Source organism: Rhinolophus sinicus, linkage group LG06 (genome assembly GCF_036562045.2).
Source record: "Rhinolophus sinicus isolate RSC01 linkage group LG06, ASM3656204v1, whole genome shotgun sequence".
NCBI classification, from domain to species: Eukaryota; Metazoa; Chordata; class Mammalia; order Chiroptera; family Rhinolophidae; genus Rhinolophus; species Rhinolophus sinicus.
In genome coordinates this window covers 56777573-56797047 of record NC_133756.1, presented here as the reverse complement: position 1 = coordinate 56797047, position 19475 = coordinate 56777573, and the positions used below count along the sequence as shown (strand labels likewise).

The following is a 19475-nucleotide window of genomic DNA, read 5'->3' as shown; positions in this document are numbered from 1 at the left end:
CCAATGATGTTCTTATGACATAGCCACATGCTTTTCTACATTTTGCAGCCCCTGTAGATTTATGTGGGGTCATTCTTTTCAATGGTGAATGAGTCAAAATGATAAATGACTTCTGGTCCAAGGCAGTTAAGGGATGGATTAGGTAATACTCTCTCTGTCTTTCAATCTCTCTCCTGTCTCTGTGTCTGTCTCTCTCTGACTCTCCATCTGTCTCTTACCATGTGTCTCTGTCTCTGTGTCTCCTTCCCACCCTCCTTCCCCCTCACCTGTGATGCTGGAAATCACACACTGAAGGGAATTTCAGATGTTTCCAATTTTAGGCAATTGTATTATAAAACTGCTACCAACATTATGCATAGTTTATGTGTGTGTGTGTGTGTATAAGTTTTCATTTCTCTAGGGTAAATACCCAGAAGTGGGTTTGATGCATCATACGGCAAGTATATGTTTAATTTTATAAGGAATTGCCAAACCATTTTCCAGAATGCCTGTACCATTTGCATTACCACAGCAATGCACAAGAATTCCAGTTGCTCTGCACCTCTGTAGCAATTCATATTATCTCTGCTTATTTATTTTTCAATTTGGTCACTAATATGTGTATAGTAATATCTCACAATTATTTTATTCTAATGACTAATGATGCTGAAAATATTTTCATGTGCTTGTTTGTCACACTTTTATATCTTCTTTGATGTAGTGTCTTTCCAAGTCTTTGCCCATTTTTAAATTGGGTTTTTGTTCTCTCATGTTGAATATCAACAGTTGCTTACCTCTTCTGAATATTATTCATTTGTTGGAAACGTGCTTTGCAAATATATTCTCCCCAACTCTAGATTGTTTATTTTTGTATTCCCTTAAGAGTATCTTTCACAAAGAAAATTAAAAAAAAAAATTAATGAAGTCCAATTTGTCAAATTTTTTTAAATGGATCATTCTTTTGCCACCTTACCCCAAGTCACAAAGATTTTTTTCCTGTATTTTTATGTAGAAGCATTACAGTGTTACATTTTATTTAGATCTATGAATCATTTTTATGTTTTTTAATAAGTATAAGTTTCAGTCAAAGTAATACTTGCATATAGATGTCTAATTATTCCAACATCACTTGCTAAAATGACTCTACTATCTCCATTGAAATGCTTTTGTACTTTGGTCAAAAATTAAAGCCATATTTGTGAGGGCTTATATGTGGACTCCATTCTGTACCTCTGATTTGTGTCTATCCCTTCAACAATGCCATGCTTTCTTCACTACTAGGTATAGCCTCATAGCAGGGTTATATGACTCCAACAACTACATTCTCCGTTTTCAAAACTGTTTACCTTTCCTGATGAATTTTAGAACAAGCTTGTCTGTAACTATGAAAAAAAATATCTCTGTATTCAATTCACTCTTTTTTCTCTAGTTTTGTACGTTGGAAGCTCAGAATGTTGACTCCAGATTTCTTTTGCAGTGTAAGCATTTAATGATCTAAAGTTCCCATACAGCACTGCTTATCGGCATCCCACGAATTTGAGTATTTTCATTTTAATTCAGTTTGCGATATTTTATAATTTCCCTTGAGACTTCTTTCACTCTTGGATAATTCTGAAGTGTATTATTTACTTGTCATGTGTTTGGAGGATTTCCCTGTTACCTTGATGTTATTGCTGTCTAGTTTTAACTCTATTTGAGTCTGAAAACATATGAGCTGTGGTCTGTACTGGTGTATACCCCCATATGCACTTTAAAATATGTATTCTGATATATTTGCATAGTGTCTCTAAATGTCAATTATATCCAATAGACTGATGGTAGTGTTCGATTTTCTGTCCTTGCTGATTTTGTGTCTACTGGCTCCATCTATTACTGGGAAAGGAATGGACATCTCCAACTAGAATTGTGGATTTTTCTGTTTCTCCTTTCAGTTTTGCCAGTTTTTGCTTCATGCATTTTGAATGTCTCTTAGGTAAGTACCTATTTAGAATTGTTATGTCTTCTTAGAGAATTGACACCTTAATTATTACGTAATCTCTCCTTTTGTCTCTGGTAATGGAGGACTCCATGAGACAATACAGAGGACCAGTGACCCTCTGAAAGACACAGCTTTCCCCAACAAAGAGAAGGGGTCACTCTCAGAGTTTTGACTCTTCGGGTTTTCTGTAACTATTCCTGCCATTTCTGTACACATAATGGAGAGAGGAAAATAAGAAGTGGATGTGTTCATTCTCTATGAGACAAACCTTCTTTCCCATTTCTTAAGCCACAGCTAAAAATTCTCCTGAAGTCCTCTGTCTGCACCAGGGTTAACTTGTGGTTTTCTTGTTGCTTTACCTTTAGGCCAGGAGATGTCAGAGGGAGAAAAATTGATAAACGCACACATTTGGTGGTGCTTCAAATTCTGGTGCTCTTCTCAATCTGCCTGCTGCTATGTACTTTTCACAGTTCTTAAATAGCTGCCCCCTGTATTTTGTCCGAGTTTTATAGTTGCACTCAGTAGGTAAGATAAGAAAAAATGTGCTTACTCCATCTTACATGGAACAAAAGCCCTATATGTTTCCTTTACATTTATACATTGTGCTCCTGGAAGGCAGGCAGGGCCCATGTGTCAATCACTTTGTATTCCCCTGGTGTCTAGAACAGCACCGGGGACATAGTAGTGTTCCCTGTAATATTTGTTGAATAAAAAATAACATAATATTTCATTAATGGTATATGATTTATAGTCTAGGATGTCAGGCAAATACCAACTCAAATGAAATCTTCTTTGTAAAATTATTATTTCTTTGAAAAGTCCCAAAGCCAGATTACATATGCATTTATTTATTTATTTAAAATGTAAAAATAACTCCTGTTATCTGATGGAAAAAATAACGTGCAGACTTCCCACAATCTTGGAAGATTACATGGGAGTCTAAATATGGAAGTTTGAATCTAGAAACTAACATAACTTGAAATTCATAGAGCAATGGTTTTGTCAGAAAAGAAAAAAAAGTATTTCACAGAAAATAAAGAGATATCTTATATTACTAGTTAGAATGGAAATGGAAAAGTCATGTTAAACCAGGTTGCCATAAAGTTAAAAATCTGTTCTTACTAAGTGTTGTAGAACAGCACATCATTTTAAATGGGGTTAACTATTGCGTAATCAATTCAATGAGTTCGGAACCTTTCTGGTTGCCCAAGAGGTTACAACACGACTGGGTGACCAATTCTTTGTGATTATTTCTATTAAGGTATAATCAAGAAAGAGTTTTTTGCTGTGGATATTTAGAATTAAACTAAAGTTTAACTAAATATGACAGTTATATGGGACATATACTTTAAAATGTCTAAAGTTCTGACATGCTTCATTCACTTCTATTTAGACAGTGAATATTATTGTATGTCTCTGATAACATTTTTATTTATCTGACTATAAATACTGAGCTTACAGAATCATTCAGAGGGTTTCTTTAATTAAATATAAAATTCAACAATTATTCATTTATGTGCTAACTGGAAGTTCTGGGTCGCACTATGAAAAACTGCTAATAATAAAATGAATTAAACAGACTGTCCCTATAGAAATTCTTTATTCATTTATTCATATATTCAATAATTTTAAGTACCACATACATACCAAGAAAAGCATGAGGTATATTCCCCTTTGGGACAAAAATAAATGAAACCAAAATATGTTCTTGAACTCCTCTTTAGAAGTGTGTGTCACTTTCCCACAGGTGAGGAATGCAGAATGCAAAACAGTCTTAACCCTTCTCCTCAAGGAGGATCACCTTGTAAAGGAGGCAGGAACAACATCCACACCAGTCCATTAAACAGGGTTTTGCTCTTTGCTTTCCCTCAGAAAAAAAAAAAAAATGTGTGTGTGTGTGTGTGTGTGTGTGTGTGTGTGTACATACATGTATGCATAAGCATGTATTCATGCATGCACTGTCCAATGTCCAATTCTTTCATTGAGTAATAGGTGTCACATCAAAGATTCAACTTTGTTATACAGATCTCATTACCAAGCAATTTCATATTTTTTCAGTTAAATCAAATACAAGGAAGATTACATCTGAGGGCAAAAAGATTTACGGGTGAGATTTGGTGGTTTACAGAGCCAGATTCATTATTTTTTCATGCTTGTTGGGTCAGAGAGTTAACTATAATTTCAAGTTTAAGTTTAAAGTAAAGTGACATAAATTACATAACAGAAGTTTGATATGTTAAGTGAAACACATAGAGGAAGATAGTGTTATTGCTCAAACCCCGTGATTATTTTGTAAGTGACAAAAAAACAAACAAACAAACAAAAAACAACAACCTCATCTAGAGGTTATGAGATCATCCCTTAAAATACCCTAACAAAATTAACTGGAAAAAAAAATGTGCTGAATCTAAATGGATTTGTTGAGTAATGGAAGAGCAGCATTAGAAACAGGTTGGGTTTAAATTTCTACTTTTCTCCCTCAACAGCATCTCTTCAGTTTCTGCATAAATTGAGGATAATTTTACCTCCATTAGCTGTTCTTAGGATTTGCAAGATTTAAATGCGGTAATGCAAATAAAGCCATTTTCACATAAAACAAAGAAAAAAAAAAAAAATTCAGTAAATTCTAATTGCCATGATAGTGTCTAGGAAAAGAAAGAAAGGATCCTGAGGAAAGGAAGATATTGGTAAAAAAAAAAAAAAAAAAAAAAAAAACAGAATTAAAAATACCCGTTTACAAGAGTGTGGAGCGTTAGCCATGCCCACCCAGGATATGGAAGGAGGCTTAGTTCCTTCTGTTTCAAAATAAATGTCGGTTCTCAATTCTATTCCATTGATCTGTGTGTCTGTTTTTCTGCCAATACCATGCTGTTTTCATTACTGCTGCCTGTAGTACAAGCTAAAGTCAGGAAGTGTGATACCTCTAGCATTGTTCTTTTTTCTTAAGATTGCTTTGGCTATTAGGGGTCTTTTATGATTCCATACAAATCTGATGATTTTTTGTTCTATTTCTTTAAAAAATGCCATTGGGATTTTGATGGGGATTGCATTGCTTTGGGGTAATACAGCCATTTCAACTATGTTGATTATTCCAATCCATGAGCATGGAATGTCTTTCCATTTCTTTGTGTCTTCTTCAATTTCTTTTAAAAATGTCTTATAGTTTTCAGCATATAGGTCTTTCACATCATTGGTTAAGTTTATTCCTAGGTACTTTATTCTTTTTGTTGCAAAAGGAATTGTATTTTTTTTTTTTTCATTTCTTTTTCTGAGATTTCATTGTTAGTATGTAGGAATGTAATGGACTTTTGTACATTGATTTTGTAGCCATCAACTTTACTGTATTTGTTGATTGTTTCTCATAGCTTTTTGGTGGAGAAATAAACCCACATAAATATGGACAGATAATTTTTGACAAAGAAGCAAAAACATACAATGGAGAAAAGACAGCCTCTTCAATAAATGCTGTTGGCAGAACTGGAAAGCCACGTGCAAAAGAATGAAACTGGACTGCTATCTGTCACCATGTACCAAAATTAATTCAAAATGGATCAAAGACCTAAATAAAAAACCTGAAACAATAAACTGCATAGAAGAAAGCATAGGTACTAAAGTTATGGACCTTGGGTTCAAAGAGCATTTTATGAATTTGACTCCAAAGGCAAGGGAAGTAAAAGCTGAAATAAATGAATGGGACTATATCAAACTTAAAAGCTTCTGCACAGCAAAAGAAACCATCAACACAATAAAGAGGCAACCAACTGAATGGGAGAATATTTTTGCAAACACCACCTCCAATAAGGGGCTAATATCCAAAATATAGAAGGAACACATACAACTCAACAACAAAAAAACAACCAACCTAATTGAAAAATGGGCAGAGGACCTAAAGAGACATTTCTCCAAAGAGGACATACAAATGGCAAATAGACATATGAAAAAATGCTCAACCCCACTAACCATCAGAGAAATGCAAATAAAAACCACAATGAGATATCACCTCACTCCAGTTAGAATGGCTATCATCAACAAGACAAATAGTAACAAGTGTTGGAGAGGCTGTGGAGAAAAAGGAACCCTCATGTACTGTTGGTGGGAATGCAGATTGGTGCAGCCGCTATGGAAGGCAGTGTGGAGGTTCCTCAAAAATTTAAGAATAGAATTACCATATGATCCAGCAATCCCTCTCCTGGGTATCTACCCAAAAAATCTGAAAACATTTATTCATAAAGACAAGTGTGCTCCAATGTTCATTGCAGCTTTATTTACAGTGGCCAAGACATGGAAACAACTAAAATGTCCTTCGATAGATGAATGGATAAAGAAGTTGTGGTATATATACACAATGGAATACTATTTGGCAGTAAGAAAAGATGAAACAATACCATTTGTGACAACATGGATGGATCTTGAGATTACAATGTTAAGCAAAATAAGTCAGACAGAAAAAGCAGAGAACCATATGATTTCACTGATATGTGGTATATAAAACTGAAAACAACAAAAGAAGACAAACAAATGAAAGAACAAAAACTCATAGACATAGTTAATTGTTTAGCGGTTACCAGAGGGTAAGGGGGGCGGGGGGCTCTAGAAGAGGGTAAACGGGGTCTAATATATGGTGATGGAAAGAGAACTGACTCTGGGTGGTGAACATACAATGTGAGATATAGATAATGTATTACAGAATTATACACCTGAAATCTATGTAACTTTACTAACAATTGTCACCTCAATAAACTTTAATTCAAAAAATAAATAAATAAATGTGGATTTAGACTTTACGAAATGAATTGGGAAACCCAAAAAGAAGTCTTAACCATGAAAATAAAATGTTTTCCCTTAAAGTTAGGGCAATAAGTGGGCTGGTACACTCAGCTTTAAGGTTTAGCTGTAGGAATAATGTTCCTATTCAGAGGCAGATTCAAATAAGAAAATCAAAGCTCCTATCTCGATAGTTGGGATGAGTGACACTGATAGTCCCATTTTTCAATCTATAAACAGAAGTATGAAAGACATCTAAATTATTCCACTTTAAATTACCAATTTCAGTGTTCAAATCATCAAACAAAGATTTGAACTACATCCATACACACCTCAAGACAGAGATTTCCATTTCAGAAGTGAGTATCTATACAACATGATGCCCCAGGAGCTTCCCTTCCCTGAAATGTCTACTGTACATCTTTCATAACCACAAATTACTAGAATAGTTGCCAGTTTATTCTCTGCAAATTTTTGGAAGCGTTTACTGGCACATTGTGTCCTATCTTGAGGTTTGCAAAAGGGAGAGGACAGTTTGACAAAGCCATGTCAGGGAAACATTATTCCACCAGCAAGCCAAAGGTCAGACCGTAATTTAAGCAGCAGTTGGCTGATCAAGGGTAGAAACTCTCCCTGGTTTCATCTCACAAGCAGGGAGAAAATCAATCCCTCAGCTAACTTCAAATGGAAAGTTTAAGTCAGGACAGAAAAAAAAAAAAAAAAAGGAAACGTTTTCCTTTTTTTTTTTTTTTTTTTTGATTGGTCAGCAGAGAGATTTGTAATTGTTCTGTTGACTCATAAGTTTTTTGGTTTTTTTTTAAGTGTTAGGGGTTTTTTTTAAATGTTAGTTAACATTAGACATTTAATGTTTTTTAATGTTCTTTTTAAATCTTTCCCTGATCTCAAAATATATGGAAAACTGCGACACTGACTATGTTCTTAGGTCCCAGGAAACTAGAAATGAGCACCCACATGTTCATTTTAAAGACTCCAAAGATGAAAACAAAGTTAATGATTTGCATACAAAACAAAGCCCATAACTGTTTTTCTAAAAATAACTTTATACTAACCAGTTGATTTAATCAAGAATCCAGGGGCCTAGACACATTTAACAATTTGGGAAACACAGCCATAATTTCAATGTAACACTTTAGGTGACTTGGAAAATGGCTTAGTGCTCTGAGACCTACCTCTGGCTCCTAGAACTGGAATTGACTTAACTTTCAACTTTAAACCCTCTAAAGAGATTTATATCTTTGCCTATCATTTCATTAGAATTCTGTTTTCACTTACATGGGTTTGTGGTTGTTACAGCTGCTGCTATATTAATATGCTATCAACCTGACTTTGCTAGTCAGTTTGGTGTTTAGCAATGTTATAATATTGTTTGGGTTTTCTGACCTAAATTATGAAAACCATACATTCCCATTGCAAAGATAATAATCTAACCATACAGAAAAGTCAAATCCCAATCAACATATCTAGTTATGTTGAGCTCAATCTCATTTTAACCCTTCCACCACCAGCGCCGCCATCTCCCTCATGGATGTCTTAAGCCTCCTACTTCTCTCCTACCACATGTATTTGCTTGTCCTCTCACAGCATTCAGGCCCCTGCTCAAAGAGGCCTGCTTATCTAAAAAGTAGCCTCTCTCTTTCCTTATTCTTTTATCTTGCTTAATGTTTTCCTAATAACATTCATTATAGATACTGCATTTTATATTTTTTATTTGCCTCCTTCCTAGAATATGAATTCCACAAGGGCCAGGACTTGTTTGCAATTACAGTTGACCCTTTACCAGCTCAAGTTTGAACTGCACAGATCCACTTATACATGGATTTTTTTTCAATAAATATCTGTCCTGTTTTTGATCTGAAGTTGGGAGTCCGTGGATGTGGAGGGCCAACTGTATGCATTGTTCTATTCAATTTCACATGGGGCATCTAAGCGTCCATGAATTTTGCTATCCCTGTGGATACCAAAGGACAACTTAAGTATTTGGGGAATCAAAGTTATATGTGGATTTTCAACTGTGTGGGGGTTGGCTCCCTAACTTCTGCATTGTTCAAGGTTCAAAGGTATAGTCCCAGGACTGAATTAGACAGCACATGACAAGAGGAGGCATTATTTACTGAATGGAACTCATTCTGCAAAAGTAACCGTTATTAACACTTTAGCATATATCATTCCAGATATTATCTATACACAAACTGTTTTCCAGAATCATTTTTTTCATTGATACTGCTTTCAGAATTTCTGTGTGCATGCATGTGTATCATCAAACACTCTCTTTACCTAGAATTCTAGGAGCCAAAGTCCCCAAGTCCCCTCCTGGCAATTTCAGACTAAGCCTTCCATCTAGGCCCATCAGCCCACCTTTTGTCTGTCAGCATCCTTCAGATGTGTATCCTTTTACATATTCAATTTCATCAATATTCATTGTCTCTATTCCATCTACCTGTTGATAGGTTTAGTTCTTACTTTTAAGAAACAAAAAGGTTTTTTTTTCCCCTCAAATCACCTCTGCTATCTTCTATTTGAACACTTTCCTTCCTTTAGCTACAAGAACTTGAAATAGCGTAGTCTGTGTTTTGGGCCCCCTCCTTCCCACAGCTCAATTACTTCTTCATAAGTCCTCCTAAAATCTGCCTTCTGCCCATAGGATTCTGATAAAACTGTTGTCCAAGCTCACCAATTACTTTCTAATTGCTAAATCCAAAAGACTTTCCCAGTACAATTTCCTGTACTTTTAATGAGCACCTGAAAATAATTACTATGACAATCCTCTGGCCTTCTGGCATTGCACTGTGTGGAACTGCCATTATTATCATACCCCACCTCTTTGAAATGAGTATTCAGTTAGCTCCAGGTCGTTCCACTCTTTTCCTGGAAAAGTAGGAGAATCTAGTTAATCAGTGCATCAAAATGATTTATCCCACAACTCCCTGGAATTTGGAATTAGCTCTATTCTGTTATACCCCCAGAAAACAAGTATCAGGTATTGGAACACAACTATATAGGCATCAACTTTCCCATTTCTAATTAAATAGCCCTGTGGTTCAGACTGATCTAATTGAGCCCTCCAGTTCAAATCTTTGGTGTTCTTGGAGTTCTTAGGTTTATCTGGCCCCATCCCATAAACACCAATGTTTAGTAGTAAGCCCTGTCTTATACCCTAGCCACTTGGGCCTTACTCCCTGCTTTGTTTCTAACGGGCCCATTTTCTGTGGAACTGCGTTCTGTTCTGCTTCTGACTTTTTTATTTTAAGGGGATTCCACCATTGCATGCAGTATGCAACTGATTGTTACAGATTCTGAACCTGTGTCCACTAAATATTTCCCCAGATGGGATTCCATTGATCTTGGATGCCCACACACAATTGAATCTCCACATACATGTTTCTTGAGTACATAGAACTAGTCTATCTTATTCATGGCTGTATCCCCTTTGCATCACTGCTATTTGGCTTTTAGGAGCTGCTAAATAGATAGTTCTAAATGCATAAATATGCAATAGCTAGATGATGCAATAGCAAGATGATATATTATAGAATTGTATACTTGAAACCTATGTAATTTTACCAACCAATGTCATGCCAATAAATTTAACTAAAAACAAAAAGAGCAAAAGAGTTAAGCTTTAAAAAGTAAATAAAATAAATGCATAAACAAAGGAACGAATGCACTAAAGTAAAACTGCCATATTTCTGCTTGAATTGTGTTTCCATTTCTGCTTGAATTTTGTTTTCAGCCCACTCCTAGGAAACAGCACCACATTCTCAGTTTCACTAAGCTCTGCTAGCTTCTAGCTTATTTCCCTTCCCTTATTTCATTTCTGCTTTAGTTCCCTATGTCCGGCATGGAAAGTTTCACCCTGTGAAGTCCTCTAACCCCCTTAAACCTGCTTTTCTGTTAATAAAACTCTAAACAGAAAGAGTAGCACTTATTGCTACCGGGGATCTCAGGAAAGGGATGTTTTCTTGCATTACTAGTGGAAATGAGTAGTGTACAGCCATGGAGAACAATTTGACAGCATCAATTGAAATGAAAATACATATACTCTTAAACCAGCGGTTCAAATGTGGGAATCTCTGCCACAGAAATAAAAGTGGCAATACATAAGAAGTCTATATAAAAGAGTGTCTATTGTAGCATTGCTTATAATGGTTTAGAAAACTGATAATAAATGTCATCAGATGACAAATGATTTAATAAATGATGACATATCTACATCACAGTACCACAATGAATTCATGCTATACCAGATCACTTGATGGGATTCTTGAATGAAAACAACAAGCTATCTGGGTACACACCCAAAAGATCTGAAAATATCCATTCATAAACATGTGTGACCAAGATATGGAAACAATCAGTGTTCTTTGACAAATGATTGGATAAAAAAGATGTGGTATACAAAAGTCTGACAATTAAGTTCACAAACTCATCCTAGAAAAAGTGTTACACACCTCATTGCCAAGTATCACTATGGTCACTTTGAAGTTCTCCCCTTGGGGGAGACACCGGCGCCTAGTCCACCCTTCAAAGGAATTTGGAACTCTTTCTGGAATGGCCATCAGAGCTTTTGTTGTATTACCCTTGATGTCCTGAATGTCATCAAAATGCTTCCTTTTAATATTTCCTTTATCTTCAGGTAAAGAAAGAAGTCATTGGGGGCTAGATCAGGTGAGTAGGGAGGGTGTTCCAATACAGTCATTTGTTTACTGGCTAAAAACTCCCTCACAGAAGTGCCATGTGAGCTGGTGCCTTGTAGTGATGCAACGGCCATGAATTGTCGGCAAAAAGTTCAGGTCGTCTAACTTTTTCCCACAGCCTTTTCAGCATTTCCAAATAGTAAACTTGGTTAACTGTCCAGTTGGTACAAATTCATAATGAACATTCTCTTTAATATGAAAAAGATTAGGAACATCATTGCAACAAGTTTGTGAACTTAATTGTCAGGCCTCATACATATATACAATGGAATACTACTCTGCCATAAGAAAAGATGAAAAACTGCCATTTGCGACAATATGGATTGGTCTTGAGAATATCATGCTAAGTGAAATAAGTCAGAAAGAGTCAAGAACCACATAATTTCACTCATAGGTAAAATATAGAAATAAAAGCAACAAACAAATGACAAACAAACAAAAACTCGTAGACACAGATACCTCTGAATAACCAGCTCTGAGTGGTTACCAGAGGGAAAGGGAGGTAGAGGAAGGTAGAAAAGTGTAATGGGTGTCAAATATATGGTGATGGAGGGAGATTTGATTTTAAGTGGTGAATGCACAATGCAATGTACAGATGATGTATTATAGAATTGTACACTTGAAACCTCCATAATTTTATTAACCCGTGTCCTCCAGTGATTTTAATTAAAAAAAAGCAAACTATAAAAAAGCTTGTATGTAATGATATGACTTCAGTAAAAATGAAACAATTGCCAACTCTTCCATACATATATGTTTATACATATTCTTTATAGAATTATGTGAGTACAGAGAAAACTACAGATAAACTTTTATTATACATGAACATTGAAGCATGGGTTACCTAGGGTATGAAGGGAACTGAGAACAGTGTCATGGATGTGAGTGGAGGAGGAAAGAGAGAGGAAGGAAGGAAATAAGACCTTCCCCAAAAAAAGACTTTTTTAAAAAGCACATAAATGTTCACATCCATCCATTTCTATAAAATTGGTAACATACTCTTAGATAGTTATTATTCTATACCAGGTATCATTTTAGTGCCAAATACCTATATTATTTAATCTCCAAATAAGGTGAGGTTGATACTATAATAAACCCCATTTTTACAGATAATGAAACTGAGAAATAGGAAAATTAAGGGACAAACTGAAATCACATGGCTAGAAAGTTGTAGTTTGAATTTGAGTCCAGACAGCCAGGTCTCAGAGACCGTGTTCTTAAGCATATGCCTCTTGAGACATGTGCAGTGTGCAGTATGAAGAAAAAAAAATTCTTAAAGGTGCACACACAGAGTGGTTATTAAAAGAATAACGTTGCTGTTAAATTGTGCATTTTACTAAACGAGACTAATCATTTTTCTTTATTTGGAACTGATTGCATTTTTTAAAAAAGTTTTAGATTTAACTATGTTTAATATGAGCTAATATTACTTTTCAACTCACAACTGCTGTTCTGAAAGGATTAACTCTTCCTGGATTGTATCAGTTACAACTGAAATGATCTTGGTCCCAATAGTCATAAAAAAAACTAAGTGTTAGAAATCTCATTTTAAGAGCTGTTGATAAGAGAGATTAACTACTTGTTGCAGGTGCTTTTTAGATATGATTCTCTTCGTCATTGATATCCGGATTGTCTAAAATGTCTTTTGGGCCAGAATGAAAGAAACCTCCTGTGATTATATGTTCCCCTCCATTTGGTGGAAAGGGATCATGCGACAGAAATATTACTCTCTGAAATGAAAATTAGTAAAAATCAACCTAAATGACCATCGGAAGAAATTATTTATTCCAAGAAAAGAGCATCGGGCTTGAGGCCTGGATTCAAAGTTGATTCTAGTTTACAACGCAGAGTGTGAGTGTCTCCCTGGGAGGATCTGTACACGAAATGACACTCAAGTTCTCAGTCAAGCAAACGTCAGAGCTCTACTTCTTTTTTTCTTACTGAAGTCACTTAAGCAGCAGTTTCTTCTTGACCAGAGGAAATTATTGGTTCACCTCATCTTGTGAGACCAATCTTTCACTTTAAATTCATACTGCACTCTGGCTTCGGAATCAGTTTTTTTGTGAGTTTGGCCTCAATTTGTGCTCCAAAGCTTAATCACCTCTGAGTAAGCTGATAGAGGGAGATTCTAGACTTGCAGAGAAAAGGAAACTACAATCCTGCCCCCTTCCTCCCCCTTCCCTTTCTCCTGTGTCCAGCCTTCCGCCTACAATTAGACATCTATGAGCCTGAATGCCTCTCAGCAAAAGGCCTCTGACCATGGAACTGCCTGCCTTTAAGGATGCATCTTGATCTTGACATGCATCAAAATGCATATTCAGGCTTTAGAAGAGTGATGCCTAAGGTGATTCTAAATGATGGAATGGGAGAAGGACGAAATGAAAGATTCTTTCATTCTTAAATAGATTGAGTATGCATTTGAATGCCTAGAGGGGAACTCTGATTGACAGAGAAGATATATATTGGGACAGAGGTTAAAGGTGGACAGAGAGGTTTCAGAATTGTCAATGTAATCATTGTCACTAAAGCATTCAGCCAAAAGAGGCTACTAAGTGATGTGAAGAAAGGGAAAGAAGCTAGTGGGTCAAGGACAGACTCTTCTGAAAGAAGAAAGATTTGGCAGGAGAAAGAAAGATGCTTAGAAAGAAGTAGCATCTGTAATGAATGGTTCCTGCTAAATCAGAATGAGTGGGATTTACAGGGTAATTAAAAGAATGGGTGAATTTACATTAGGTGAAAATCAATGGCTCTTAATTAATACTACCCCAAAAAATAAAGATAATGGGGACAGATAAATAGATTATTTATACAAAATAAGGTCAATCTTGGTTAGAATAAACTGTACTCCTTATAGATAGTCAAGGACACTGTGCTATTTTTTTTTTAATTTTTCTTAGTATTGAGTTTATGTGTAGGGAAACATATGAGCACAGAGCAGAAGGTAGTCACATCAATCCAACAGCCTGTCTTCATAAATAAAGTAAGCTGCCATTACTAAAACATGGAACAATGGAAAGCTGGCCCTTATGCCCGTGATCCAAAGGTCAACTCACTGAAAGGCTCTTCAGTGACATCACAGACATTTACCGTAGCCTGGCCCTGTTCCATCTGCCATTACTTCATTCTGCATACTGGGTTTTCTCCTACAACTGGAAATAACAAATCTGAAAATCTCAATTCAGAAATCCATGGAATAAAAAAGACTAAAAATATCATTTTTTTTTAAGAAGAGAACCATTATAGATGTAAGATGTTAAAAAAACACTTCACATATGGAATGGGAAGAACATGAATTAGCTCTTTATGAAAGGGCAGGGTAGTGAGGGGTATAAGAAATTGAAAAGAAAGATGAGTTTGAATACAATTACATTAAGCTTGCAAGTTAGGCACTCAGACAGCAAGCAGTATGGAGATGGAATGCTGAGGTTATCTGAGGGACCACCATCTGACAGAACAAAGAAAGGGGGAGTAAAAGCATGACATTGCCTCCAGAATATATGGTGTTCTCCTCTTCTGAACATCAAAAAGGGAAAAATAGATGCTGAACACAGAACTCCCCAGGAAAGACACTATAAGGTAGAAAAGATGCAATCTCAACGTATTCAGCAAGCTTCCGGTGTTTTGTTAGTTTTGAGGCAAAGTGTTGAAGACAGTGAGAAAAGTTAAAATTTTAAATAACAGAGCTACTAAGCTAACTTACTGAATTACCCTAGCTATTAAAGATCAGAAATCATTTAGGTATGAAAACGAAACCCAGAATTCGATTAACTGGAAAAGTTAATTGATACGGTATTTATTTTGTATCTTGTTTATATATTATTTTATAGCTCACTTTTCAGCAGCAGGGAGTTTATCAGTATTTCTTCATTGTAAGAAACAACCCGAATAAGTGTTTTAATATTTTTGTTAGTATTTTGTTAACATAATATTGGGTTAAAAAATGAGATTGATATATAGAAAGAGGCTGGGTTTCTTTTTGCTGTTGTTCATAATTTTTATGTTTTGGGTTTTGTTGATTTTTTTTTTACCTCCATAATCTCAGTTATTTAATATTAATCCCCATTTTGCTCAATCCCTCTGCTACCACACCACTGTCACCACCAATACTATCTGATGATCATTTCCAAATTTTAGGCACAGATTTTCAGGAGGAAGTAACCAAGTAATAAGAACTATACTTAGGAATTCCTATTTTGAGAGTTACATACTATTTCTCCATACGACTGCAGCTCCTCTGGCCATTATTGCAGCGTCCTCCTTCAGCATGACTTCCTACAGCTATCACCAGTCATCTGCCTCCTCGTCCTTCCAGGGCCTGGGCAGTGGCACCATGTGCTTCTGGGTGAGAGGCGCCTTCTGTGTGCCCAGCATTCATGGGGGCTCGGGCAGACAAGGTGTGTTGGTGTCTGCCACCCACTTCGTGTCCTCGTCCTCCTCCAGTGGCTTTGGTGGAGGCTATGTGGGTGCCCTGGCTGGGTTTGACAGGCTGCTGGTGGGCAACAAGAAGGTGACCAGGCAGAACCTTAATGATCAACTGGCCTTCTACCTGGAGAAGGTGCGTGCCCTGGAGGCAGCTAACGGCTACCTGGAGGTAAAGATCCATGACTGGTACCTGAAGCAGGGCCCAGGCCATGCGTGGCTACAGCCACTACTACAAGACCATTGATGAGCTGCAGGACAAGGCACCACCACTGAGAACTCCAAGGTTGTCCTGCAGATTGACAATGCCCGTCTGGCTGCAGTTGACTTCCGAACCAAGTTCAAGACAGAGCAGTCCCTGCTCATGAGCATGGAGGCTGACACCAAAGGCCTGTGCAAGATACTGGATGAGTTGACCCTGGCTAGAGCCGGCCTGGAGATGCAGACTGAAAGCCTGAAGGAAGGACTCGCCTACCAGAAGAGGAGGTAGGAAGTCAGTGCTCTAAGGGGCCAGGTGGGTGGCCAGGTCAGTGTGGAGGTGGATTCCGCTTGGGCATTGATCTAGCCAAGATCCTGAGCGACATGAGAAGCCAATATGAAGTCATGGCTGAGAAGCACTAGAAGGATGCTGAAGCCTGGTTCACCAGCCAGACTGAGGAGCTGAACTGGGAGGTCGCTGACCACACTAAGCAGCTGAAGATTAGCAAGATGGAGGTCACCGTCTTGAGGCATACACTCCAAGGTGTGGAGATCGAGCGGCAGTCTCAGCCCAGCATGAAAGCTGCCCTGGAAGGCTCGCTGGCAGAAACGGAGGCTCGCTTTGGAGCCCCACTGACACAGATCCAGGCTCTGATCAGCAGTATTGAAGCCCAGCTGGGTGACATATGTGCTGACATTGGCAGAACCTGGAGTGCCCGCAGCTCATGGACATCAAGACACAACTGGAGCAGGAGATTCCCACCTACCACAGCCTGCTCGAGGGCCAGGAAACTTACTACAACAACCTGCCCACCGCCAAGACCGCCACCGTCCAGCAGCCTCCTGGGCTTCCTGCCGTCCAGCAGAGAGATGACCCTGGGTGGGGCATGAGAGGGGAGGGACTCTTAACTCTGGTTCTTCCCTTGATCTGCCAATAAAACTTAATGGCCCAAGGCCGGGGAAAAGAGTTACCTACTAGCCAAACAATATAATGCTAACTGATATTAAAAATATTTACTGGGAAAAAACAAAAAACCTGTTGGTTACCCATACAGAGCAAAGCAGGTTGCAAGAAAATGACAATATAAACCACAAGCTAAAAAGAGCAACCTGAAAGAATAAATTATCAGTGGCCAATGAAGATCCATCATTTAAGTTGGTTTCCTCAGGAAATAGAGATGGGATAATAGGCTTCTTGGAGTATGCTATCAGGAAATAACACATATTAAGGGAGTGAGAAAAGAAGGATTAGGCAGAAGGAAAAGGGAACTAAGATGCAGTTGAACCAAAATCCTCACTTGATCCCACAGGGAATCCTGAGACAGCCCTTCAGAGATGTTCCAGATTGAGGGGGCAGGAACTTTGACTCCCTGAATTGAGCAGTCATTGGATATAAGGTGTTCCTGGGAGGGGCAAGGCAGCCTTCTTTGGACCTAAGGGACTCAGATGTGAACAATCCACCGACAACATTGCCAGCAGTTAAGGAAATGTGTGCCTCAGTCATACCTTCATTGGCAGACAGCAACTTTCATTAAGTCCACCCTTAAGCCTCCTGGACCAACCTGTTCCTCCAGGACTTACATTAGTCTCTTTTCCTGGAGATTCTTATAAGAGGGAGTTTAGTAGAATTAAATAAAGTCCCTGCTGCTACAGCTAATCTGAGGACCATAATTAATATGCATCATCTCCATCCTCTGCTGTCGATTTTAGATTCTCTTACCCTTGACTAACTTGTGCTGGTCTAAGATTACTCACCTTTTGTGATGATCCAAACTGTCATCCCTGGGAGGTCATGACTCTCATCACTATGTCCTTCTCAGTGTGGCTGCTGCACTGTCTGTCACGGGGAGAGCCTGAGATGCTCTGGTAGATTATTTTGATGCCAAACTTATTCCTTCCTGTCCCATTATGTAGCAGCAGCCCTATCTCTTCCTAAGGTTCAGGGTCAAGTACCCCTGCCCGTGTGGTAATTCATTCTTTCACCTGCTGGCCTCTCAGCACAAGAGCCCTGAATGGCAGGACACAGATTAGCTTAGAGTTTAATGGAAATATTGCTGCATTTCCTGGTAGAAGTTCCCTCCCTCTTTGGGAACCAGGACCTTTCCCTCAGAGCATAATTGCAGGGATGGGAAGTACAGATTCCCCAAGTGGCTCACTGAGACTGCTGGCAAGTGAGGCCACTCCTACTTCCAACTCTTATTTCCTGGGCCCATATTTCCTACCTACTGAGGACCTAGCACTATACCGGGGGTGCCAAAAAAAATGTACACATTTTAAGAGATGTTATCTATGTATTACTTTCAAAGTTGAATTAAATTACAGTAGCAATGTGTAGTATGGTGTTAATCAAAAGATGGTGTTGATCAAATGAATCCTAGCGTCACCATGTGGCAGGCAGGACAATAGTTTTTTCCTTTCTTAAAATGTGGATACATTTTTTTGGCACCCTCTGCATAATGGTTGTAGATTTAGTTTGTATACTCTGTCCAGATGGCACTCCGTTTTTTTTTAGGACACCATCTCAGGTGTGATATACATCTAATAAACTGTATATCCAATGGCTGTCACTTCACTCGATCAGGCTGTGGGCTCTAGTTGGTGTGACATGTGATGGAACCAGTGAATCCTATAATCATGTGCCCACTGCCTCACTTCATTTTTTGTAAAGTGTGTTCCTTGGTCCGATATAATGTTATGTGGGATCCCATGTTGGTGAGAGAAACACTTGGTAAGCCCTTGAGCAGTGCTGCTGAGGACCTATCAGCAGTAACTGACAGTCCGTATTAGAACATGTGTCAGTTCAGGTCAAGATGAAACACTTCCCCTTCCAAGATGGAAAGGGTTCAGTGTAATGAACTTGCTAGCAAGTGGCTGACTGGTCTCCTCAGTACATGATGCCATATTAGTGGCTAGAGTTACTGAACTGTGGAACATTCAGCAATAGGATTAACCAGATGAGTCAAGTTCATGCTGTTGGGCTCATGTGCAGTCTTACTTTTTATTGCCCTGAAGTACTCTGTTCCTACACTCACGTGCCAGCATTTGGACAGCCAGTGAGAAAGCCTGGCTAACATCAGTTGGCTGAGTTATTTTGTCTACTTGCTTGCATAGTGCCTCTTTCAGAGTGGAGGATCTCGTGCGGGTGTTATCATACGATACAACGATTTTTCACACACCCTGCCCTGACCCTCTTCCATAGATTCACGCACACGCCTCTTCCCAGATGTTCTTCCTCTTTCTCTTTCAAGGCTTCTGACCAATGATGAAACCATTTACTACTGCCTATAAATCCATGTATATACTCCCCTCCTACCATTTCTCTTTCTGCAGAAAATGGGTGACCAAATAAACTGCCCAAAGCTTTTTCTCTTCACCACTGTCTCTCAGGGCCATCTCTCAGGGAAGCTTTAGTACAGAAACAG

The 19475-nt window shown here is 38.1% G+C and overlaps 1 pseudogene; it reads left to right on the top strand.

Moving 5' to 3' along the window:
- Positions 1-15700: 15700 nt before the first annotated feature.
- Positions 15701-16991, top strand: LOC109458527 (keratin, type I cytoskeletal 19; annotated as a pseudogene).
- Positions 16992-19475: the final 2484 nt, after the last annotated feature.